General features: G+C 33.3%; 1 protein-coding gene across 1 annotated transcript in view; it reads left to right on the top strand.

Annotated features, from left to right (window-relative positions):
- LOC114329184 (oxidative stress-induced growth inhibitor 2-like) overlaps nucleotides 1–26,387 on the top strand; it is a 271,375-nt gene that overhangs the window by 199,657 nt on the left and 45,331 nt on the right. The gene's annotated exons all lie outside the window — the stretch shown is intronic.

Genomic DNA, 26,387 nt, shown 5'->3' on the forward strand with positions numbered 1-26,387 from the left:
CAATGCTATTTAAGTTTGATGAAGCTTTTCTGATATTATTGATTATGTTTCTTCAATTTTAAATGTGGTATTTAATACGAAAAACCCATACATTCATGTCCAAACAAATGAGACTGACCTTTTTCTGGTGAACTGAGAACGTCTTCACACAAGACCCGTTTCCTGCTATCCTTGGCTGCAATCAAAACCTCGTCCTGGCTTCCAGTAATGTTCTCCTCTGAAACTAGCTCGTATAGCTCTCGCTTCCTGCTTCTGTCGTGATGCTGTGTTCTACCTTTTTCGAAACTGCAATCAGCTACCGGGAACTCTTGGCTCAAGGAGGTTCTTTTACTCTCAACCTGGCCTACCTCTCGTTCTACGATAGATACTCCACACTCACGGAACTACACCGGCTTTCTCACTCTCCGTACACTACCGTCCACTACTCGACTTCACTTCTCGACAGCTCAAAACATTCTGCTCTCTATTTGTCATTCATTCCCCTACTTTCTAAATATCCCTTCCAGATTCACAAATCAAACTTCCACCACCAACTCTCATTCGCAGTATTCCTCAAAACCAATTTTTAAACTTTCTAAATATGCTTAATGGATTTCAAAGAAAATAGTTAATTCCCATTCTAAAATTACTTTCTACTATATACAAATTTTAATGACCTATTCTCTATTTCCACTTAGTCTTATTTAGCATCGGCTAATGATCGATCCTTCCGCGAACAACGATAATGACCTATTAACGATTTCACTTGAGTCTTATTTAATCACTTCTTAAAATTAAATATAACAATTTGTTGTATACAGGTTGTTCTAAATTTATATGCCCGTGGTTGAGAAAATTGAAAATATTTTATATTAAATTGAATTTGTCTATAATTATCAAATTTTAATTTTCATATCAAATAGAAATATAACAAATCCCCGCCTTGTATTCGATAAAATTTATCTGCATTTTTAAATAAATTTTCTCGAGGCAAAACCAACTCCCTGTATATTTCCTTACTTTAATCTACGTCTTATACCCCTTCTTCTTGTATTACTCTAATTAGTCCCACCTGTAGAGTAATTGTTTCCTTATTTTCAGTGTCCTCATCCTGTGTTAGAGTGTCGGCTATTATGTTGTCTTTCCCTTTTTCCCATATCAATCTTCTGTCTTTTTCCTCAGATTTTTCACATACTTTTACCGTGCATTCTGCATCCTCGTTTTCATATGCCTCCTCTTCAAATGCCACTGTTTCGATCATATCTTTTTCGCTTTCATTTGTTAGCTTTATTTCTTCTTCTCCTGAGCTCATCTCTTTTGAGGAATCCCAGTTTTCTTTTGCTTTTGATACTCTCAATTTTTCTTCTTCTGGGCTCAACTCTTCTTTTGAGGAGCCACAGGTTTCATTTTTTTTTGTCTTTTTCTGACTTTTTCTCCCTTTTCTTCTTTGTCCTTGCTTCGCTGCCAAATTCATTTCCACTGTTTGTTCTTTACCTGATTCGTCCGTATTTTGTTTCTCCTGTTCCTTGTTCTGTTCTTCTTCTTTTTCTTCTGTTAGATTCATCGTATTATTTTTAAAATCTATCACTCCATGTTTTTCTGCCAATTCGTCAACTCCTACTATCATGTCATGTGACATGTTTGGCATTATTACACATTGTAGTGCATACATCTTCTTACCCAGTCGTACCATTACTCGTATGCCTTCATTTATAGTTGCCAATGTCCGTTTGTTTGCGCCCACTAAATTTACCCTAGGTATTTTGTAAATTAAATTTGTTAAGTTAACTTCTTCTATTAGTTTTCTGTTGACCAATGTTATTTCAGATCCAGTGTCTATCATAATTTTAATTGGTTTCTCGTTGATAAATCCATCCACAAATTTTAAATTAACTCCATTTTTCTTTTCGTTGTTTCTTGCCAATTTAATAAACTCCTTGGGGTTACAAAAGATTCCTGTTTGATTTTTGGTTTTTAGTGAGCGCCGTCGTGAAAAAACGCCGGTTGCTCATCGTAGTTTATATTTTCGTCATAATGTCTCTCTCCGTCATATTCATCTGTCTGGGTATTATTTACTTCTCTTCTATTTTCTCTTGGTCTGTCGGATCTGTTTCGGTTTTCTCGATATCCCTGTTCATTTTGTCTACCATTATTTCTGTTTTCTTGATTTGCGAGTGTGGTGTTTCTATTCTGGTATTCTCGATTTCTGTCCTCATTCCATTGCCTATTTCTTTGTTCATATTTTCCTCTTCCGTTGTCTCTATTTTCGTTTTCCCTTCTGGGATTAAATTCTCGTCTTGTATAGTCCCTCCTATTTTGATTTCTATCTCTGTAATCCTGTGTTTCTCGGAGCCTGTAATCTTCTCGCGACCTTCTTGATTTTCTTTCTCTTAAACGTGATTCTCTTATTTGTAGGAATTGGCATAAACTATCTATGTCTTTGTAGTTTTGCAATGTGATATGGTCTTCCAGCGTTTCTTCGAAATGTCTTGCAATCAGTTCGACTAATTGTTCCGATGAGTAATTATATTGTAGATGTTTTGCGTTATAGTAAATTTGTAATGCATATGTCCTTTCTGATATACCCATCCTATCATTGTATTTCCCATTTTGCAATTCCTTGTTAATTTCCAATTGTTGGACTTTTCCCCAGAAATAATTCAAAAATTTTTGTTCAAATTGTTGCCAACTGTCAAATTCTTCTTCTTTGCAATCGAACCATAGGCTTGCTTCATATTTTAGATGGTTTCTGATAGTTTCTTTTGCTGTTTCGAAATTTCCGATGTGCTGTATTTTCTTTTTCAGGCTATTTATGAACGGCACTGGGTGTAATCTTCTTACGTCCCCGCCAAACCTTATCTTCACGTCATCTGTGCTATGTATAACCATTTCTCTTCTTTCTCCGACATTTTGTTGAGTATTGATTTCCGCAATCTTTCTTTCCACTTCTTCTATGTCTGCTTGAATAGCGTTTTGCAACTTGTTTTCCAAACTTTCCATTTCTTTTTTCTGGCAATTCGTTATCTGCTTTATTTTGATTTTGATTTCTTTAATCTCTAACTCCTGTTTCTCGCTCTTTTCTGCAATCTCTTCTATTTTTTTAACCATTTCCTTCTTAATACTCTCTATATTTCTGTTGTTTTCTTTTATGGCTTGTTTTGTTTCCTGTTGATTGTCATCCATTTTTTGCTCCACTTTATCCATTTTCTTTGATGTTTCTTCCTGATTTTTATCCATCGTCCTTTTTGCTTCATCCATTGCTTGTTTTGTTTCTCTTTGATTGTCATCCAGTTTTTGTTGTGTTTCAACCATTTTCTGTTCTATTCTTTGTGACTGGAGTTGCATCATTTGCAATAATTTATCTATTCCTGATAATTCTTGCTGTCCTGATGCCATGATTGTCGTGTCTAAAATATCTTCTTGGTCTGAATTATTCTCTTGATTTGAATGTTCTTTTTGTTTTTTGTTGTCTTTGCTTTGGCTTCTTGTCACAGACATTTGTTTTCAAGAAGTACTGTCCCCGCCAAATATGAAATTTTACTAGTATGTTACCAAGACGACTTTTTCTCACCCAAATATTATAAATTGTCAATAAATATATCAAATGTAAATATCGTAAAAATAAAATATTAAATCAGTTATGTAAAATTTGTACCTAAAGAGATCTAAAATTTTATGTTATCAAATGTAAGTATCTCACTTTTTACCACAGGCATATAAATTTTCAAATACCGGCTTTACTCTTTCTATCCTTCAAATTTGCCACTAGAAATACTTAACAATGCTTTCCACGTTGGACGACAGTTGTTGTGATCTTGATTATTGATATGAGATAATAATTTTATATGTCATTTAATTTAATCAATGCTTTAATAATAATCTAATTAATTTACCAGATCATATATCAATATGTTTTCAATCTCAGGGCTTTTTATAAAATTAAGTACTTACATACGTGGCTTCTAAGTATTTCTTAATGGTTCCTAATCGGGATAGGAAAGAAAAGAGTAAAATAATAACACATATGGGTTACAATTGTAATCAAAATATTGTTTATTTTATTTAAATGGCAATCACTGCTTAATATTTGCTATATCTTATTATTCTTAAACATAACATTTACACATGGGAATCTTATTTCCTTTTGATTTCCAATTGAAAGTTTTTATTAACATTTAACTATTATGATTTATTAGCAACAATGCTATTTAAGTTTGATGAAGCTTTTCTGATATTATTGATTATGTTTCTTCAATTTTAAATGTGGTATTTAATACGAAAAACCCATACATTCATGTCCAAACAAATGAGACTGACCTTTTTCTGGTGAACTGAGAACGTCTTCACACAAGACCCGTTTCCTGCTATCCTTGGCTGCAATCAAAACCTCGTCCTGGCTTCCAGTAATGTTCTCCTCTGAAACTAGCTCGTATAGCTCTCGCTTCCTGCTTCTGTCGTGATGCTGTGTTCTACCTTTTTCGAAACTGCAATCAGCTACCGGGAACTCTTGGCTCAAGGAGGTTCTTTTACTCTCAACCTGGCCTACCTCTCGTTCTACGATAGATACTCCACACTCACGGAACTACACCGGCTTTCTCACTCTCCGTACACTACCGTCCACTACTCGACTTCACTTCTCGACAGCTCAAAACATTCTGCTCTCTATTTGTCATTCATTCCCCTACTTTCTAAATATCCCTTCCAGATTCACAAATCAAACTTCCACCACCAACTCTCATTCGCAGTATTCCTCAAAACCAATTTTTAAACTTTCTAAATATGCTTAATGGATTTCAAAGAAAATAGTTAATTCCCATTCTAAAATTACTTTCTACTATATACAAATTTTAATGACCTATTCTCTATTTCCACTTAGTCTTATTTAGCATCGGCTAATGATCGATCCTTCCGCGAACAACGATAATGACCTATTAACGATTTCACTTGAGTCTTATTTAATCACTTCTTAAAATTAAATATAACAATTTGTTGTATACAGGTTGTTCTAAATTTATATGCCCGTGGTTGAGAAAATTGAAAATATTTTATATTAAATTGAATTTGTCTATAATTATCAAATTTTAATTTTCATATCAAATAGAAATATAACAATATATAAAAGAAAAATATGTGGAGGGACGGAACACTAGGACTAAAAATACAATTAATATACATAATACAATAATATCTTCTTCCTACTTTATAAATAGGCTCAATGTCTGTTTTACTTCGGTTGTTTGCCTTAATTGACATTGCCTGACCATCTTTTCCTCGGTCGTCCCAGTGATCTTCTTCCATTTGGCGATTTGTCTCTTGCTATTCATACTATTCTATTTTCTGTCATTCTTATAATATAATACTATATTGTTATGATCTACTTTTTATTACTTTAATATCACTTAATCTTTATTTGATTACTCCAATTAATTATTTAATCACTTATCCAATTGTCACAAATCATACAAAAAATTAATAAAAAATCTCAGGGTGCCTTTTTATAATACAAAAAAATATTTAAATTATCTTATGTTATACTTATCTTCTCTGGTGGTTTCAGTATCTCTTAGTTGGTTCTAATCGGGAAAAAATATTAGGAAAAGGAATTAAATAGAAATATAAAATAAGCATACAGAATTTTATTATCAAAATCAATACTCTAAAAATCGATCAAATTTAAAACCTGTGGACACAGCTGTCCGAATGAAATTTTTACCACTTAAATTTATTCTAGTTAAAAAAAAAATTATCGGTTTGTTCCCGATGACTTTGATAAAACAAGCTAAACAAACAGATTTAGGTATTCGCAAATTACCTATACTTCCTATTTACTTTTTGAAATATTGGAATCTTAATTCATATGCTTTTACACAAAATTTTAGTTTCCGAACATAAAAATATCTTTCACATAAATTGACTGACCTTTTGCTTCACTCACTCTGATGTCTTCTCTTGACCCAAAAGAGCTCTCCCTCGTTGACTATGTTAGGCTACCCATCAAAGCCCTCTCCGTTCTCAAGCTTCAAATCTATCAGCATACCAGCACCAATTCTCCAACAAAACACAAACTCCAAAAATTCTCTCCTCTCCTTCTCACAGTAATACAGAATCAAAGAGGTATTTCGTCTCAATTTGATCTGTCTCTCGTTCCACTTTTCAGCTCTATTCTCCACTATCAAAACACCCACTGGTACTTGCTATCTAACTATCCACGAAAACGTTGACTGCTCTTCAGCGATGCCAATAACATAATGAGTTCCTCTTTCCAAAACTATCTCAACATTCAAAACAAAACTTTCTTTACCTTAATTTCCTAAGAACTAATTACTATGGCTATTGGCTTCGTGCATAACAAAACACCGTTATAATCTCCAAACACCCTGAACAATTATTGTCTATTCATCACTTTCTCCCCTAATTTATTCTATTTTTCAGGGAAAAAACTTACTAACGATAAATCACTTCTTAAAAACTACTTATAATAAATAGTTACAAATCAATATACAGGGTGGATCAAATTTATTTGCCCGCGTTATATTAAAAAAATTAAAATTTTTATTCTATCTTTGATTGATAGATTAAAACACAATAATATATTACAAAACTTGTATCAAGTGAGGTAGCTACTTGTCCAATTATGCTCCTTGCCTACTAAATTGACTTTGTTTGGATCTTTGTCTGGGTCTTGCATTCCTTCTTTTCGTGATTGGGCCCCGTTTTAGGATCATCTTTGGCATCCTCTTGGTTTCAATTCTCCACTTTCATCCACCTCACTCTCAATGCTTTTATAAAGCGACTGATACTTGGTTCGATATACAGTTCCTCTAGTTCCCTGTTCGTCGCACCCAACACTTCTCCATATTTTTGCTGCCATATTTTTATTCTTCTTTTACGGTGATCTAATCTTCATGCGTTTTATATTTCAAATTTAAAATTCCGTCTCCTCCAAAATATGTTTTTGTAAGGCTTCCCTCTGTTAAATACTTTCTGATGTGCTCTACTCTTCTATATTCCTTCCTTTCCATTTTTCGCTGGTACTTTGTGCTTTGTACGGTTGTTCCAAAGGTTTTTCTAGGCTGAAAATTACACAATTTTAGAAATAAACTAATATTCACGTATTTATTTTCCTCTTTCGGTGCCATATTAGGTTCCCCTAACGTTGGCATTAACATTGGTGAGTTGTTCACGGTCTTCGATCTAATCGAAATCGTTGTTCGGCACTGCGTATTTCTGTCCAATCGCTAATGTTTTTGAGCCATGACATCTGCTTCTTTCCAATTCCTCTGTGGCCTTCGATTTTGCCTTTCATGATTAGCCGAACATGCCCTAGGTATGACTTACTTACGTACTTACTTAGTCCTAAGCCTTTCTACCTTTAGGTGTAAGGCTGGTGGAGTTGAGTTTGGCATTGTAGTCTCCATGCTCTCCGATCTTGTGTTAGATTTCTTACACTTTCCAACGTCTATCCTTTCTTCTCGACTTCTTTCCTGATTTCATGTACCCACATATAACTCTTGGTCTTCCTCTTTTGTTTTTCCTCTTCACTCTCGTTTCGAACACTTGTTTTGTTAGTCTCTCGTTCGACATTCTACACACGTGCCCGAAGCATCTAAGTTGTCTTTCTACTATTTTTTTGTCCCTCTACTATTTTTTCATTGATTGGTTCTAGTTTTATGTTTTTGTTTGGTTGTTTCGTTTCGTATTTTGTCTTTTCTCTTTCTTTTTGCTATTTTCCTCAGGAACCTCATTTCCATAGCATTGACTCTGGATTTTTGTCTCCCCGTCAATGTACATGTCTCGCTGCTATACATCATTGTTGGTCTAACTACTGATCTATCGACTTCCGTTTTTTACTTTCTCCAGTATCTCTTTTTTCTCCAAAAATGTTGTTTTCATAGTGTTAATGTTAAATAAGCTTCCTGTTCGTCTCATTCTCTCGTTTATTTCCATGTCTTGTTTACCAATTGATTCAATTATTACTCCTAGGTATTTAAAATATTCCACTTGTTCTAGTTGTTTCCCGTCTAATTCTATTTTGTGTGACTTCCTCGTATTTGAAATTATCATTGTTTTTGTTTTCTCTGTATTAATTTTCATATTAATGTTTGATAGTTCTTCTTCTAGGGTTTCAAGATTGTTCTGAAAGTCTTCTCTGTTTTCTCCTATAGTTACCACGTCGGTCGTCTGCAAATAGTAGCTCCGATAGATGAGTCTGTTTCATTTGCCAGTATCCTAACGTTAGTTTTCTCATTCTTCTCTTGGCTTTTTTATTGCTTCATTAAGTACCACTGAGAATAGCAGTGGACTCAACACGCATCCCTGTTTGACGCCTTGACTTGTAGTAAATTCTCTGGATTCCTCGTTATTGGTTCTTACTGTATTTGTATTATTTTTGTACATATCCTTTATTAAAAAAAAAATGATCACTGGGAACGTTTTTCGAAAGAAATGGAACATGATTTTTATGGTCTCCAAAAGGAAATATGACGCTTTATAAGAGGTCAAAGAACGGAGGTAAAGGAACTAATAGAACCAAAACACATAGAAAAGGATACATGGATTGACTATCTAAAAAATCTCTATGCAGAGGAAGAACAAATGATGCTAGAACCGGAAACACCAGAAATTACCACAAATGAAGATGTTAATATAAGTGCACAGGAAGTACGAGAAACACTCGAAAAGCTGAAGAACAGAAAAGCTGCAGGTAAGGATGGAATACCAAACGAATTACTGAAATATTGTGGAGCAGCAATGACAGAACAATTAACAAGATTAATTAACAAAATCATAAAACACAATAAAATACCGGAAGAGTGGAGAACAAGCGAACTAATTCTACTATTCAAAAAAGGAGATAAAAAGCAACTAGAAAATTACAGAGGTATCAACTTGTTAAATACTACCCTAAAACTTACAACTAAAATCTTACAAGACGTAATGAATCAGAGGATAAGTTTAGCAGATGAACAACAGGGTTTTCGTACTGGAAGATCGTGTACAGATGCAATATTCCTCATAAAGCAAATTACTGAGAAATCACTAGAGTATAATAGACCAGCATTTCTATGTCTGATTGACTTAAAGAAAGCATTTGACAGAGTAAGATTCAAAGATGTAATCCATCTTCTGTATAATAGAGAAGTCCCTCTAGATATCATAAAAACTATTGAGAACATCTACCAAAACAACAAAATGGAAGTCAGAATAGATCGACAACTTACAGAACCTATAGATATAGGCAGCGGAATAAGACAGGGAGACTCATTGAGTCCTATGCTTTTCAATTTAATCATGGATGAAATCATCAAAAACGTCAACAAATGAAGAGGTTATAGAATGGGAAACAAAGAAGTAAAAATACTCTGCTACGCAGATGAAGCAATATTGATAGCCCAAGATGAAGATAGTCTGCAAAGATTAGTCCACAGATTTAACATAAGAGCAAAAGAATTCAATATGACAATTTCATCTCAGAAAACCAAAACAATAGTAATCAGTAAAGAACCAATCAGATGCAAAATAGAAATTGATGGTATCAGTATTGAACAAGTAATGGAAGTAAAATACCTTGGAATTACATTGTCAAGTTACGGAGACCTAGACAAAGAAGTGAGCAATCAAGTACAAAAAGCAAATCGATTGGCAGGATGCCTTAATAACACTATATGGCGAAACCGACATATTAACACTGAGATGAAGTCAAGAATTTGTAAAGCCAGTGTAAGACCAATAATGACATATGCATCAGAAACAAGACTCGATACAGCCAGAACACAAAGACTACTGGAAACGGCAGAGATGAGAGTACTGAGAAGAATTACAGGAAATACACTGAGAGATCGAAAGAGGAGCGAAGATATTAGAAGACAATGTAACTAACGTACAGTGGATAAACGAATGGACACTAAATAGAAAAAAGAATGGAACAACCACATAACCAGAATGGGGGAGACACGTGTGGTCAAAATAGCACGAGATAAATCACCAATCGGCAGAAGAAGTATCGGCCGACCGCGCAAAAGATGGAGTGACAACCTTCCGTAGAGGTATCATTCCGCCAATGAACAAGCAGAATTGCTTATAAAGAGGAGGAAGAAGAAGAAGATATCCTTTATTACTTCTATTATGTGCCTGGCGACTCCCCTTTCTGTTAGTGTCTTCCATACGTCATTTCTTCGGATTCTGTCAAACGCCTTTTCCATGTCGATAAAGCATATATTCTCTCTATTCTTATTGATTACCTTCTCAGTTACTTGTCTTGTTGCGAATATTAGGTCTTGCGTGCTTCTGTCCTTCCTGTAATTTAGCAATCGTTTTACTTTACCTACTCCTTGTAAATTAGTAATTTCATAACTTAAGTATTTGTTTGAATCTGCCGATGGACGATTACGCATCGATACTATAGTGAAATAATAAACAATGTTGCCGATTTTAGCACTTAATTCGATGGTATATCTAATTAAAAAGTAAACGCTCTGTATCTGCCGCAGCTGAAATATATGATTCATTTTAAAAAGTTGTCGGTTTTTCTGGCATAGACAATAGACAACTCAACTTCCCATATCGCAACTCAATATTAATGCTTTTATCGCGGTATAAGTGATATTGAGATATTGTTTTACCGGATATAGGAAATACTATAAATAATGATCAAGGTAGAATGCGACAGTGACGTTCAATAGAAATAAGATCAACCGCACAATGACCCATGGGAAAATTGATTATATCAATAATTGTCGCAGTAAATTTTTTATGGTTTCTTACAAGCCATTGTTGGCAACCGATCTATAAAACTGTTTTATGTTTGTGTTGGTCTATTAATTATTTATGAATGCATTGTTGTAATTATGTACATTCTAAGAAAAATAACTTGCGTACAATAATCAAAATAAAGCATATTTCACTAATTTGCGGCTGTTTTGAATTATTGATTGACACTCAATAGACAACCAATGGACCGGGTCGCCCCCAAAATCTATACACGACTAATAGTCCAAATAATGAAGCTTAAAATAGGACAAAACCTCGCAATTTTTACAGAATGGATCGATTTGCTTGCAAATTTGAGAATAAGTAGTAGATAGTCCAAGGATCAGAATCTATATCATGCCAAAAGGCGCTTTTAGCATGGTGGTGGTTGCCACCCCATGTTGAGGGTGGAAATTTTTTATTTTATTTTGGCCGCAAAAGTTGGTAAAAACGTTAATTCTAAGCAAAAAACGTTCTATACATTTTTTTGATAAAATTAATAGTTTTCGATTTATTCGCTATCGAAAGTGTTAATTTTATATCGAAAAAATCAATGTTTTTAATCAGTTTTGTGCTAATAACTCAAAAAGTTTTCGTTTTATTAAAACAACTTTACTTAACAAAAATGTACCTTTTGAAAAAATAAACAAAACTGTTTTTTTTTTAATTCCTTTAAGACCAATATTAATCGAGCTATGCTTTTTTATATGTAAGCTCTTCTTCGTCAAATGCTAAATATTGTAGTTTCAAAGTCAAAAGACGGGAAAACTTTTCAATTTTTGAGGATAACTTGTTCAAACTAATTTAAAATATTTAAAAAGATCTATCTCCAAAAATAAAAAATAGTCTCTAGCTCAAAAATTAAGTCACTTATAATAAAAAGAATGTCAGTCCCTATTTCAGCGAAATTCACCGAAAAAGTGATCGGAAACTTCCCCCTACTCACCACCCTAATTAAAATTAGTCATTGATCTTGTTTGGTCGTCTTTATTTATGTATTATTAATAGCTTCTAGATATTTATCCGGCTTAGAATGATTAGTTTTTAGAAAAGTTGAGTTAAAAGCGAATAACAAATTTTTGTATTTTGGTAAAAAATGCCCTTTTCTTCAGAATAGCAAGATTAGCATCAGAGATACGAAAAAATGTTTAAATATAAAATTGTAGCTTATTTAATTCCCAAGAACGTGGTTTTGCAAAAAAATTTTCTACGGCACAAATTGAGTGAGCTATTGACAATTAAAACTTGTAATAACATGCAAAAACCACCTTTACCAACCCTTTCAAAGTCACCTCTTTTTGCGACTGAGGACTTTAAAAGAATTTAATATTAATAGCCTTATAGAGCTTTTAAAAACCTACAAAATTCTTATTTACCAAACTTTCTACGATAAAAAATAAAAAGGTTACGGCTAAAAAATCAATATATTTAAAAAAAAAAAGGAGAAATGCAATTGGAAGCATAATAATGTAAGTTGGCGGTGTTTTTAGTCATTGGCCTTATTTATTCTTCTTTACTTATATATTATTAATAGATTCCAGAAGTTTGACTGACTTAAAATAATTAGTTTTTAAAAAACTGGAGTTAAAAATGAATAATGAATTTTTGTAGTTTGGTAAAAAATACCATTTTCTTCAGAATAGAAAGATTAGCATCAGAGATACGAAAAAATGTTTAAAAACGAAATTGTAGGTTATTTAATTCCCAAGAACTTGGTTTGAAATTTTTTTTCTACGGCAAAAATTGAGTGAATCGTAAATAAATATAATATCGAAAAACATTGATTTTTTCGATATAAAACTAACACTTTCGATAGCGAATAAATCGAAAACTATTAATTTTATCAAAAAAATGTATAGGACATTTTTTGCTTAAAATGAATGTTTTTATCGACTTTTGCGGTCAAAATATAATAAAAAGTTTCCACCCCCGAGGTGGGGTGGCAACCACCCCCATGGTAAAAGCGCCTTTCGGCATAATATAGATTTTGATCCTTGGACTATCCACTACTTATTCTCAAATTTTCAAGCAAATCGATCCATTCTGTAAAAATTGCGAGGTGAAATGCTTCGGTTCCTGGGCTATAACTTCACGCGCTACTTTTATACGAATTATAAATAAAAATATGCATTGAAATTCAGATCCTGTAATTTTTTGAGCATTATAAAGTGAGTACAAAGACATGCAAAAGTTTTATTTTGTAATTCTGCCTTCAATTTACCCTGCACTTCTCGTAGACTATTATCGATAAGGTAGATTTGTCATTATTTTGGGTCGCGCCCCAATGGACTGGCCCTCTACTGTGCAGCATAAAAAGTACGAAAGTAAATTGCTCTAGTAATGACAATATGAAACAAATCATTTCTAAGTTGAATTAAAAAATCCTTTTATAATCCTTTTTACAGTATTTATAAGTTACTGGGTCTATTGAATAAAAAGAAGTATTTGCTTTTACTTCCTCGTATTTAAGTATTTACTTAATAGTATTTAAATAAAGCATTAAATAAATTACTTTATTCAATTACTATTAAGTAAATACTTGTGTAAAAGCAAATACTTCTTTTTATTCAATAGACCCATTGACAGTAAACCTTTTGATATAATTCATGTGCACTAGATATTTAAAGTCGGCCACTCACGGTACTGCAGTGTCGTTCGACAAATCGCCGATGATATCAATTCTGTAGTAACTGTAGCAGACAGACCAGGGTCTCGATTTTTGACCCTTCGCTTCGTCATCGAATGTATTCGCTTCGTATATAGTCCAGGACGCATCTGTTTTGAGATGGACGTTGAGAGGTGACTCAAATTTTTTTGCAGAAATTGCTTGACAATAACTCACCTCCCACTCAAAATGGTCCGGAACATTGTTTAAATAATCAAAATGTCAAAATATGAAGGAAAAATTCGATTTTTTTATTGGTTTTTTGATTATAACTTTAAAACTGTTCATTCCTGAGAAAAGTTGAACTGACATCAAAGTTGCGTAATTAAATTTCCTACAATACAAAATTGGTTAAAATTTAAAAAATAGTCACCCTTGTTGCAAAATAGCAATAATTGCGAAAAAAACCATACAAAAACAAGTATTCGCATTTTACGTTTTTCAACCATTTACGCTAGACATAGGACCTTCATATTTTACCCAGAAAAACTTTATGATATAGTAAAACAACACTGTAAATTTCATTAAGATCGGTTTAATAGATTTTGCAAAATAAATTTTGCAATCCAGCTTTCGCAAAAAAAATTATTTTTTTTTAAATGTTGCAGGACTGAAAATAAAGCAGATAGCAAGTTGAATTTTTTTTGCTTATAGAAGTGTACTGTACCTTTCATTTGCAATTTGCAAAATTAAAATCGATTAATTACGACGGCGCCAGGAAATTTTTTAAATAAACATTAATTTTTGGTTCTACGCGCAGGACAGCGGTTTTCGATTCACACAAGTTGATTTCCATCAAAATTTCTTCCAATCTTTATCTAATATATTATTTTCTTACTCTATATTTTGCTGTATTTTAATATTTTAATTCCACAAAAATCAAACTAATTTTATTATTGTTTGTGAAATATTGTTTAAACAATTGCATATGTTTAAAAATAATAAACTTTTATTCTCTAAATTAAAATATATGAACAAAGAAAATTTTTGCTAAAAAAAGTGTTATTTCAAAAGATAGAGTATGTGTTTTTATTTTGCAATAAACAAATTTATTTATTTATATCGAAATGTAATAAAAATTAAAATGTATCAATCATTATCAAAGGTCATTGGAATGCCCAATCAGAGCAAACTATCCGATGTCCTGCACGTAGCACCAATAATTAATGTTTATTTGAAAAAATTCCTGACGCCGTGGTAGTTAATCGATTTTAATTTTGCAAATTGCAAATGAAAGATACAGTACACTTCTATACGCAAAAAAAATTTCAACATGCTATCTGCTTTATTTTCAGTCCTGTGAAAAAATGAATATTTTTGCGAAAGCTGGATTGCAAAATCTATTGAACCGATCTTAATGAAATATACGGTATTGTTTTACTGTATTATAAAGTTTTTCTGAGTGAAATATGAAGGTCCTAAGTGTAGCATAAATGGTTGAAAAACGTAAAATGCGAATACTTGTTTTTGTATGTTTTTTTCGCAATTATTGCTATTTTGCAACAAGGGTGACTATTTCTTAAATTTTTAACCAATTTTGTATTGTAGGAAATTTAATTACGCAACTTTTATGTCAGTACAACTTTTCGGGGAAATGAATACTTTTAAAGTTATAATCAAAAAACGAAGAAAAAATCGAATTTTTCCTGCATTTTTTGACATTTTAATTATTTAAACAATGTTCCGGACCTTTTTGAGAGGGAGGATAACTCAAATATTATTATTTGACTTATTTTCAAGCAATTTCTGCAAAAAAATTTGAGTCACCTCTCAACGTCCAAATGTACTAATATTTTTACAGATGCGCCCTGGTCTAATACTAAACAGATACGAAACGAATACGTTCGATAACGAAGCGAAGGGTCAAAAATCGAGGCCCTGTCTGTCTGTGGACAAATTGTAACGATGTTGTTGGATGCACGGCCACACACGACCCAAAATTGAACGACGCCGCAGTATCGTGAGTGGCCGGCTTTACGCACAAATGTTTGTTCGTCTAACAGTTTTACCTTTTTTGCTCAACGTTAAAACAGTTCCATGTGAACAAAGTTATGAAAAGATTTTTTTTAAATATTTTTATTTTATGTTTAACTGCAAAATTTTTGGTATTATACAACCAGATTAGTTATTATCTAGAATTTAATGTGCTTCTAATTAGTGACCTCTGAGAGATTAATATAAGCGTAGATATTTATTGAATGCCGAATGCCTCATAGCCTCAACTTACTTAATTGATTATAGCGTACTATAGCGATACTCAATTGCAAATTAATGGTATTTACCCTAAATCCCAATTCTGCAAAATGTTACCCAATTCTGCAGTACTGCAGCCAGCAGACAGGTCAGCCTCTCTGTGGTCAAATTGTACGATTTTGTTGGATGCACGGTCACATACGATCAAAATTTTTGCCAATTAGTCGAATTGAAAAAAGTGTGTGTATTGACAGCGAAAATGGCGAGTCGTGTTAGGGATCGCCAAATTATTGAAAATATCAAGATCTTGTCTTGATCTTGTCTTGATTTCAAGACAAGAAGTAATTTTAGATTTCAAGACAAGACAAGAAATTTTATGTCAATACCAAGATTTCTTGCCAAGAAATCTTGAAATATCTTGACTAGATAATAATGAAAACTCTAAAACGTATTTATTTGTAAAAAATATATAATAATATATTATTTTAACATAAAATAAGGTACTTTAATGTATTGAACACATTTTTTGTTAAAACGATTTACAAAAATGTAAATCATCTAAATGTAACATACATTTTTTAATCGGAATTGATAAGCCATGAATGAATTAAGGCAGATAATACTTCTTATGGAGTCAACGTCTAGCCGATTTCTTGACTTTGAAAAAAAAGCTGCTCTTGAAACTAGCCTTTCCGCAAGTACATAATATATGTTGCTAGCGTTCCTAGAAAATTCTTGGCCATTTTCGATAATTACGGGTAGACATTTTCGTGTCTTCTATACCAATCAAGTATATTCTCAGCATCTTCTGACCTAGGCTCATTTAAGTATTTTTCGGCTCTGGTATTGGATTCTGTAGGCCATTCTGGGATCTATTAGGCCGTGTTAGCACGCAACGCAATAAAAAGGTAGAGAGGGGAATCAACGGACCAGGTAATCAAGAAATTTCAAGATCTTGAAATTTCTTGAGTCAAGACAAGATATAAGATGTCAAGAAACCGTCAAGACAAGATTTTTTTAAATTTCTTGATTTTTTCTCAAGACAAGACAAGAAGTTGTTATCAGACAAGAGTTCTTACCTTGTCTACCCCTAGTCGTGTTTTAGAGATAAATCAAGTAATATTTAATGTGCACGCTTATTTTATTGCTGAAAAAGCCACTGCAGTAGGCCCTTTGTGAGTTCTATCCGTACATAGGCCTTTGTGTGATGCATTGTGTTTTAGTGCACAAACTTGAAGCCAGTTTTGAAAAACAGAAAAAGTGTAATGAGTGAAAATCGACAAAACACACCAATACTGAGAAAAAGAGGGAACCCTAGGGAACTTAGGACCGAACCCTATTTATGACCGGCCTGGACCGGCGCAAAGTCTTTCATCGTTTGTCGGTAAATGAACAGGATTCAAAGGAAGTCGGAAGCTGATATAGACTAGGTTCGTACCCCTCCTCCCCTTTCGACTCGGCTAGCGGCTGGTACAGTCAGTGCCGTGGTCATTTAGTGGTCTAACGACATTGTGTTGGAATTTTTATCATTGTATGAATAAATAACCAACTCACTAAAATGTATACCGCCAATACTCGTGGTGTACCCTCGATACTCGAGGGGACAAGCATGGTCCGGCCGGTTTTATCAAAAAGGAAATATTTATTGGATTATTTGGTTGGATTATACCAACCCATTGCAGAAATGGTTCGTGGAGAATTAAAATGAGCTAGGAGCTGAATGCATCTACTAATGAAGAGCGCAGATAATCTAAGATTTCTAAAGTGACAAAGTCTAAGCTGACTTGGGGTCACTTAGAAAGAATGTCAGATAAACGAGCTGTAAAAGTAATCCAGAGATGGAATCCCAAGGATATAGAACAAGAGAAAGGCCGCGTAAAAGATGGATAGACGACGTAGAGGAAGATCTTAAAACCATGAACATCAGGCGCCAGGCAGTGGCGAAGAAAAGTATCCGACAGGGCAGAATAGAATGGAAGGACATTATTAAGCAGGCCAAGACTCACAAAAGGGTTGTAGCGCCATTAGAAGAAGAAGAAATATTTATTAATTTCACGGTAGCCTAGGGCGCTCTCTTTTCTTTTCGCTATTATATAATATTTTTTAGTTCTCTTTGCCGACGTAAACTAGCGAAGAGAGCCACGCCACACTCCATTGGATCCCTGCTTAAAATACTAAGCATCTGGCTGCATGGATTAATTCTACAGCCAAAAAATGTTTAGTTTTTTTCCTTTAGTTATTCATTTTTTAATAATATTATTTTCTGTCTTGTACAATATTTATATAAAAAATATAGATACAATCTTCTACTTGAAATTCAATAAAAAGTTCAGGGTTATTAGACCAGGGTATTTAGCACTTAAAACACCGGAATAACACCTAGAGACTTGCAACTTTTTACGTTGTGTTTAGGATGATGTCAGGAAAAAGTCTACAAAAGAAAAATGGGTGGAAATGCATAATTGCCTTTTAAAGTGCATAACATGTATCCAAAAGTGCATAAACATGACATACGGTCTAGATTTTGTTACTCAGGGGGTTTTGGGGTTGCTGAATACCAATACGCCAACAGAACCGACCCTCCGGGACACCTGGTGCCCAAGGTACTGCTAAGACACGTCATCTTCTGAAGTTTTGAGGGTTTTCGTCACTGAATGCATGCAAATAGATTACTAGGCGGTTTCTGGGTACGACTACACTATCAGAACCGACCCAGGAACCACCTGGTGCCCAAGGTCACTGCTAAGGCATGTTATCTTTGGAGTTTGGAGGGTTTTTGGGTACCATGTTCATCGAGGATCGGTTCTGATGACGTATACTTGTTCAACGACCCCAAAACCCCCCGATTAATCTGCTTACATCAATTTAGTGCCGAAACCCCTCGAAAGTCCAGATGATGTATATTAGCAGTGAACCTGGGCGCCAGGTGCTTCGGTAATCGGTCCTGATGGCGTATTCGTCTTCAGCAACCCCAAAAACCCCGAAAAATAGAATCTGGCCCTTAATACACTCTTTTTGTGCACTTTTGAATGAATATTATTCAATTTAAAATGCAATTATGCATTTCTGCGCATTTAAAATTCTTATCCGACACGTAGAACATTTCAAATGACGGGAATTATGTTGGTGATAAATAGCAGTCTGATTTTTGCATGAGAGTTTAATGGAAGAGCAACAAATCAATTGGAAGTTCTGTCCGACAAAATACATGGGACGTTTTCGTAGTCTTGCGTTCCAAATTTTTAACCTGTTCCACAATTAAAACTTCTCCTGTTCCAGTGTTCCGATACATCAAAGTTTGTCCGACTAGACACCTTTAAGCTATTAACAAATTTTCAGTTGGCTATTAATTAACTTTTTTTGGTACGCGGGATTCAGGCTTAAAACTATTGGGACCAATCTTCTGGTAACACCTTCGTGGTTTCTAAAATTTGCAAACCAACGAATTGCCGGAGCAAAGAAGGCCGAGGAAATCTAAATATGTAGTTGCACCTCACTTCTCGCCTGTCCAGCTGCTAAAATTCCAGAGAAGATTAGTCCCCAATCCTCAGAATAGGAGTAAAACTAATAGTATGATACAATTTATCCAAAAGATGGCATAATCCAGACGTCCAAAGTCAAAGTTATCCTCCAATCTCCAACACCAAATTGTTCTATATGGTCCACATAATGTTCAGAAAAACGTCACACCATTTTGAGCGTCGGGTTTTGGGTGGGTGGGAGAGGGGGGAGAAATCGGTAAATTCGTAAGTTTTTACGTTTTTCGTCAATATTTCTAAAACTATCGAGGTTTAGCATGAACAAACCTTCTATACAAAAATGTTCTACATTAAAAATAAATTTGAAATAAAAAAGGCCCTATGCATAATCCTTTTAAAATGAACGGTTCCAAAGTTGCGGAGGTAGTATAGTATAATTGGTCCAAAAAAGGCCTAACCCAGACATCCAAAGTAAAAGTTTTCCTCCAACACCAAATTGTTCTATATGGTCCACATATTGTTCAGTAAAAAGTTACACCATTGTGAGCGTCCGGTTTGAGAGAGAAGTAGGTAAATTAGTAGTTTTTTTGCCTTTTTCGTCAATATTTCTAAAACCATGCTTTAGCGTAAGCAATGTTCTATACAAAAATTTTGTACATAAAATTTAAAACAAAAAAGGTCCTATACATAATTGTTATAAAATCAACGGTTCCAGAGTTACGGAGGGTGAAAAATGGAGGTTTTCGATACTTTTGATATTTTTTGGGCAATTGATGATGATTTTGGGTGGTGAGGTTGACGTTTCTTCAAGGGCTGATCACAACATACCATCGGCCATTGAAATAGCAAATTTTATTTACAAAACACAATTATGTTAAAGAAAATTTCTTTCATCAGTACCTAATAATATTATAAATTGCCCAAAATATATAAAAAGTATCGAAAATCTCCACTTTTCACTCTCCGTAAGCCTGGAACCGTTGATTTTATAACAATTATGTATAGGACCTTTTTTGTTTTATATTTATTGAAGAACATTTTTGTATAGAACATTTAGTCCGTTCTTTAACGGTAAAATATTGCAAAACCTCTACATTTTAAAGAACCGATTGGATTGACATGAAATTTGGCATACACATAGCTAACAAGTCAAAGAAAAAAAGTGATATTGTGCCGATATGTGTTTTTGCCCTGGGGGTGGTTTTCACCCCCTCTTGGGGGTGAAAAAATATTCGTCCAAAGACGAACTTTTGTTCTATAGAGTTTTTTCACTAAGTCAATACTTTTCTAGTTATTTGGCAGTGAATTTGTTCATTTTTCAACAAAATAACCACGCTTTTAGACGGTTTTTCGCAAATAACTCAAAATTCGATTTCGTATTTTGTCGAAAAAACATTCTTATCAAAAATATAGCCTGTAAAAAATTTAAAAAAATGGTGTATATATCACGTCTCTACACCTAGTAGAAGCAGCGTTATAGCTAATGAAAAATAGGTTCATATTCGTCAAATTCCAAATGGAATACTTTAACGTGAAATAACCAAAAATGAAGCACATTTCGGGGAAAACTCATTTCAACTTATTTAAAGTGTTTAAAAAAATCTTCATTTTTGTTTTAAAAAAAAATTTCTAGCATCAAAATTAAACAAGTTACGCTCAAAATAAAGTTAGTCCCTTTTGGTTTTGGTAAAAAAGTCGAGAAATTCACCCCCTAATTAGTATCTTAAATGAACTTAATCGTTACGACTTCACAAGTTTCTTGATTCGTGTATATATTGTTTATATGATCTGTAAGTTTCATCGGTTCAAAGTCCTTATTTTTAAAAGGGCTGTAGTTAAAAGGGGTTGAGCGAGTCACTGATCACGAATGTATGCCAATTTAGAAACACCAAATCTTAATCAATTTTTGTCTAAGAGAAAAACAAAAAAATATATGATATTCAGAAAAGCAAATCTGACTTTTTTTGAATTCGAGATTTTTGGTATCTCTAACAGTTTTTAAGTGATTTTGAAAAAAAGCATATTTTTCAAAATTCAAATTTTTAAAAATTTTACTTTGAAACCAAATTTTTTCAAAAATAAGCACTTTGAATCGATGAAACTTACAGATCATATAAATACAACATAAGTAAAATAATTTGTGGAGCGGTAACGATTAATTTCATTTAAGTTGCTAATTAGGGGGTGGTCTTCCCGATTTTTTTTTTGCAAAAACAAAAGGGACCAACTTTATTTTGAGCGTAACTTGCTTAAATTTAATGCTAGAAACTTTTTGTAAAAAGAGAAATAAATCTTTTTTTAAACACTTTAAAAAAGTCAAAATGAGTTTTTCCCAAAAAGTGCTTAATTTTTTGGATATTTCACATCGAAATATTCTATTTGAAATTTGGTGAATATGAATCTATGTTTAATTGGTTATAACTCTGGTTCTACGAGATCCAGAGACCTAACGCGTATACCATTTTTTTACATTTTTATAGGCTACATTTTTGCTAAAATCGTTTTTTTTTTCGACAAAATACTTACTTTTTGAGTTATTTGCGAAAAACCGTATAAAATGTGGTGATTTTGTTGAAAAATGAACATATTCACTCGCAAATAACTCGAAAAGTGTTGACTTTGCGAAAAAGCTCTATAGAACAAAAGTTACTTAAAATCAGTCAATTTACCCATTTCCGGACTTATTTTGGACATATATTTTTTCACCCCCAAGAGGGGGTGAAAGTTACCCCCAGGGCAAAAGCACACATCTGCACAATATCACTTTTTTTCTTTGACATGTAAGCTATACGTATGCCAAATTTCATGTCAATCCCAGCGGTTCTTTAAAATTTAGAGCATAAACCGTGAAAGAATGGACTAATTGTTTACGCTAAAGTATGGTTTTAGAAATATTGACGAAAAACGTAAAAAAATTACGAATTTACCGACTTCTCCCCCATCTCCCCCCCCCCCCAACAATTAGATCAGGGTAATAAGACAAAAATATACCCTGTTCGTGACACTTCAGCAGCCAGGGTACAGAAGCGTTTTTTCGACAAGTAATACCTATAGGAACAAATTGTAACTATTTCCTGCGTAGGATCTGGCGGCCATTTTTATTTATAAACAATTAACTGTCAAAAAATGGCATTTTCCCCTTTTTTTTCAAATCGATTGAAAACAATGAAACTTATGATTTTTTTAGTACAAATATCTTTGAGATAATGGAAAAAGCTTTAAAATGACATATTGCAAAGTTTGATATACTCATTTATTGTTAATATAATTGAGAAAAAAGGTCGGAATTGCAAAAAAAATTATTTTCGCAATAACCGCTGTAAAAATTAGTGTACAGGTTTGAAATTTTTGTCAAGTGAGGGTTCTTTGGTGCTTAACATGTGATAAAAATTTCAAAGCGATTCATTCAATTGTTTAAATTTTATTCGAATTGTTTATCTCAGAGAGCTTTTTTGTTTGCAATAACATAAGTCAGAAAAAAATGACGTTAGGACCATTCCACAGGTGTCAAATGGAAGAGCATTAGCTATGTTTTCAACTTGGTTTAGAGAAAGCGAATAAAAAATGCATTTATTAGTAATAAATAATTATGCAAAAGTATGTAAATCTTCCCTTATAAACTTTTTGAATAACTTTTTCCAAAAAAAATATCTTTTTTTACCCTGTTTTAAGTGCACAACTACCAAGTAATGTTATTTATATCATACTTGATTAAAAATTGTAATAAATATATATAATTTCTTATATAACAAAATAAAAAGTTTATAAGGAAAGATTTACGATACTTTTGCATAATTATTTATTACTAATAAATGCATTTTTTATTCACTTGTTTTAAACCAAGTTGAAAATATAGCTCATGCTCTTTCATTTGACACCTGTGGAATGGTTCTAACTTCATTTTTTTCTGACTTATGTTATTGCAAAAAAAATGCTCTCTGGGATAAACAATTTGAATAAAATTTAAACAATTGAATGAATCGCTTTGAAATTTTTATCACATATTAAACACCAAAGAACCCTTATATGACAAAAATTTCAAAGCTGTACACTAATTTTTATAATAGATATTGCGAAATTAATTTTTTTTGCAACTCCGACCTTTTTTCTCAATTATATTAACAATAAATGAGTATATCAAACTTTGCAATATGTCATTTTAAAGCTTTTTCCATAATCTCAAAGATATTTGTACTAAAAAAACCATAAGTTTCACCGTTTTCCATTGATTTGGAAAAATAGGGAAAAATGCCATTTTTTGACAGTTAATTGTTTATAAATAAAAATGGCCGCCAGATCCTACGCAGGAAATAGTTACAATTTGTTCTTATAGGTATTACCTGTCGAAAAAACGCTTCAGTACCCTGGCTGCTCGAGTGTCATGGAAAAAACCTTATTACCCTGGACTAAATTTGGTGTTGGAAGAAAACTTTTACTTTGGATGTCTGGGTTAGGCCTTTTTGGACCAATTATACTACTACTTCCTTAACTTTGGAACTGTTCATTTTAGAAGGATTATGCATAGGACCTTTTTTATTTCAAATTTAATGTAGAACATTTTTGTATAGAGGGTTGTTCATACTAAACCGCATAGTTTTAGAAATATTGACGAAAAACGTAAAAAACTACGAATTTACCGATTTCTCCCCCCTCTCCCCCCCCCCAAACCCGACGCTCAAAATGGTGTGACTTTTTTCTTAACATTATGTGGACCATATAGAACAATTTGGTCTTGGAGGATAACTTTCACTTTGGATGTCTGGGTTTTGGTCTAGTTATACCATACTACAATATAAATACATAATTATTTCGTTGTAAAACGAAAAACGGGAGCCGTCTTATTTTTGGTTAGTTCAGAGAGCGCCAAAAGCACTCTTCTGACCGGTTTGCATCCTTATTAGGTGGTGTGGGTGTCCTAACGACATCTGCTAAAGACAACTGTAAGTTTTACTTTTAATAAAATTAAAAATAATATCAAAATTAAAACTATTGGGACCAATCTTCTGATAACACCTCTAAAATTTGCAAACTTCCAATAGGTATATTTTTTTTGTTATTTTTAATTTTATTAAAAGTAAAACTTACAGTTGTCTTTAGCAGATGTTGTTACGACACCCACACCATCAGTTGTTTCGTTGTGAATGTGAATCGATGCTGGCCGCCCGAAGTTTGGTTGTTCAGAGAGAATCAAATATGCGCTCTCTGAGGAAATCCTAACAAGGATGGAAACTGGTCAGAGTGCTTTTGGCGCTCTCTGAACTAACCAAAAATAAGACGGCTCTTGTTTTTCGTTTTACAACGAAATAATTATTTATTTTATATTGCAAAAAAAGTAGCAAGCCTTAGGGTAGAGATGTTGAAAAAGTATCTATTCGTTACAAAGTACTCGTTACTTACGAATACCGAAAGTAACGATTACTGTACAGAGAGGCAAATCGTTACTTTGATTACTTTGATTACTCTGATTACTTCGTTACTTCGTACCAATCGTATCAGAGCGAGTAACGACTATTGTATCTACAACCAGTACACTTGATTACTTTCTACCAATCGTATCTCAGCGAGTAACGGACGGGACCGGTATTTTACGAGTGTTATCAGAAGCGGCTCTAACCCATGTAACGCCCGTGTGCAGTCGATGCCTTGGCGCCCTTTAGTAGACGCGCAGTCAAAATGGAATAGTCGAATAGGTATAGTCGGTTCGCTAAACTCAGACACAACTTTCTAGTGATTTTAGTAAGCAATTTTGCCAATTTGGTAAAATTGGTAAAAAAAATAATTACTAAATAGTCAATAATTACCAAATAGTTAGCAATTTTGGCAATATAGGCCAAAAACAAAAAAATTACCTACTAAAATCACTAGCCAGTTGTGTCTGAGTTTAGTGAACTGACTATACCTATCTAGTACTAGTACATAGGGTATTAGAGGGTATTAGGTACGCTTATAACTTAAACAAAAATCCAGATGCAAATAGTATTCACAGCGTCAGAACAACCTACCCAAATCTGTTAAAAATATCTAATTAAAAATGAACTTTTTTGTCCATGAGGTAGGCAGGTAAGGTTGAAAATTGGTTGAGGAAATTTGACAGGTTTCGAATAGACAAAATTTGACAAAAGAGCACGAGGGAGGGCAGGTGTGAAAAATTCTGCTATTGCCTCGACTTCTTCTGCTACAGTTTTCGCAGTATTAATGAACTCCACAAAAGCATACTCATTGCGTAATTCAGACAAACTTATTTTTACATGATCCATCATTTTTACGGCTTCTGACAATACGACATCTGACTTTTGAAGAGCCTTGCTAACTATATTTATCTTGCTTAAAATTTCAAACCAAATAAGCAAAGAGCAGATAAATTTAAATGACTTAATTTTTACCAATATTGAATTTGGGTCAAAACGGCAAACAAGTGTATGTTCTCAAAAAAATTGATAGTGTGTAAAAAATGTTTTATTATCAGCTAAGTACTTTCAACAGATAACGTACCATCATCAGAGCTTCGTCCTCTTATAAAACCTTCATAAAAGAGCAATTGCTAAACGACACAATAAGAAACATAGATTCTGGGAAAAATCCACAGATATCGGGTATAACAACCCCTTAAAATGAATAAATTCACATCTAATTTCTTTTTTATTTTAAAAATACAACATGGCTGAGTCAAACCATTTTGAGCCCACGTGAACAGCTGAGGAGGACTAGTTATTAAAATAAAAAAGAAATTAGATGTGAATTTATTCATTTTAAGGGGTTGTTGTACCCGATATCTGTGGCTTTTGCCCAGAATCTATGTTTTTTATTGTGTCGTTTAGCAATTGCCCTTCTATGAAGGTTTTATAAGAGGACGAAGCTCTGATGATGGCACGTTATGTGTTGAAAGAGTGTACTTAGCTGATAATAAAACATTTTTTACACACTATCAACTTTTTTGAGATTGTTTGCCGTTTTGACCTACTTAGAAGTGTGTACAATCTTACAGTCTTTTCCAATATTGAATTTGCCATATTTCTTGACTCTGCATCTTCGGTGTTATCAGAATATATGATAAACAAGGCATCATACACTTTTCCCAGATTAAAACGGAGAGCTTTTACTGCTTCAACCCTGCTCTCCCATCGAGTATTTGAGAGTGGTTTTAGACTTAAAGTTGGCACTTCTTTAGCAAGTATTTGCCAGCGTGCTGTTGACGCAGAAAAAAAAAACATAAATTTCTTGTACAATTGAAAAGAAATTGACAATTTCTAATAATGTAGCTGTGCGTTTTAGGCGGGCGGCAATCTATAAATCGCGCTTGTGCTAATGTAATTGTTCATTAT

This window comes from Diabrotica virgifera, chromosome 6, assembly GCF_917563875.1.
Source record: "Diabrotica virgifera virgifera chromosome 6, PGI_DIABVI_V3a".
Classification (NCBI taxonomy): domain Eukaryota; kingdom Metazoa; phylum Arthropoda; class Insecta; order Coleoptera; family Chrysomelidae; genus Diabrotica; species Diabrotica virgifera.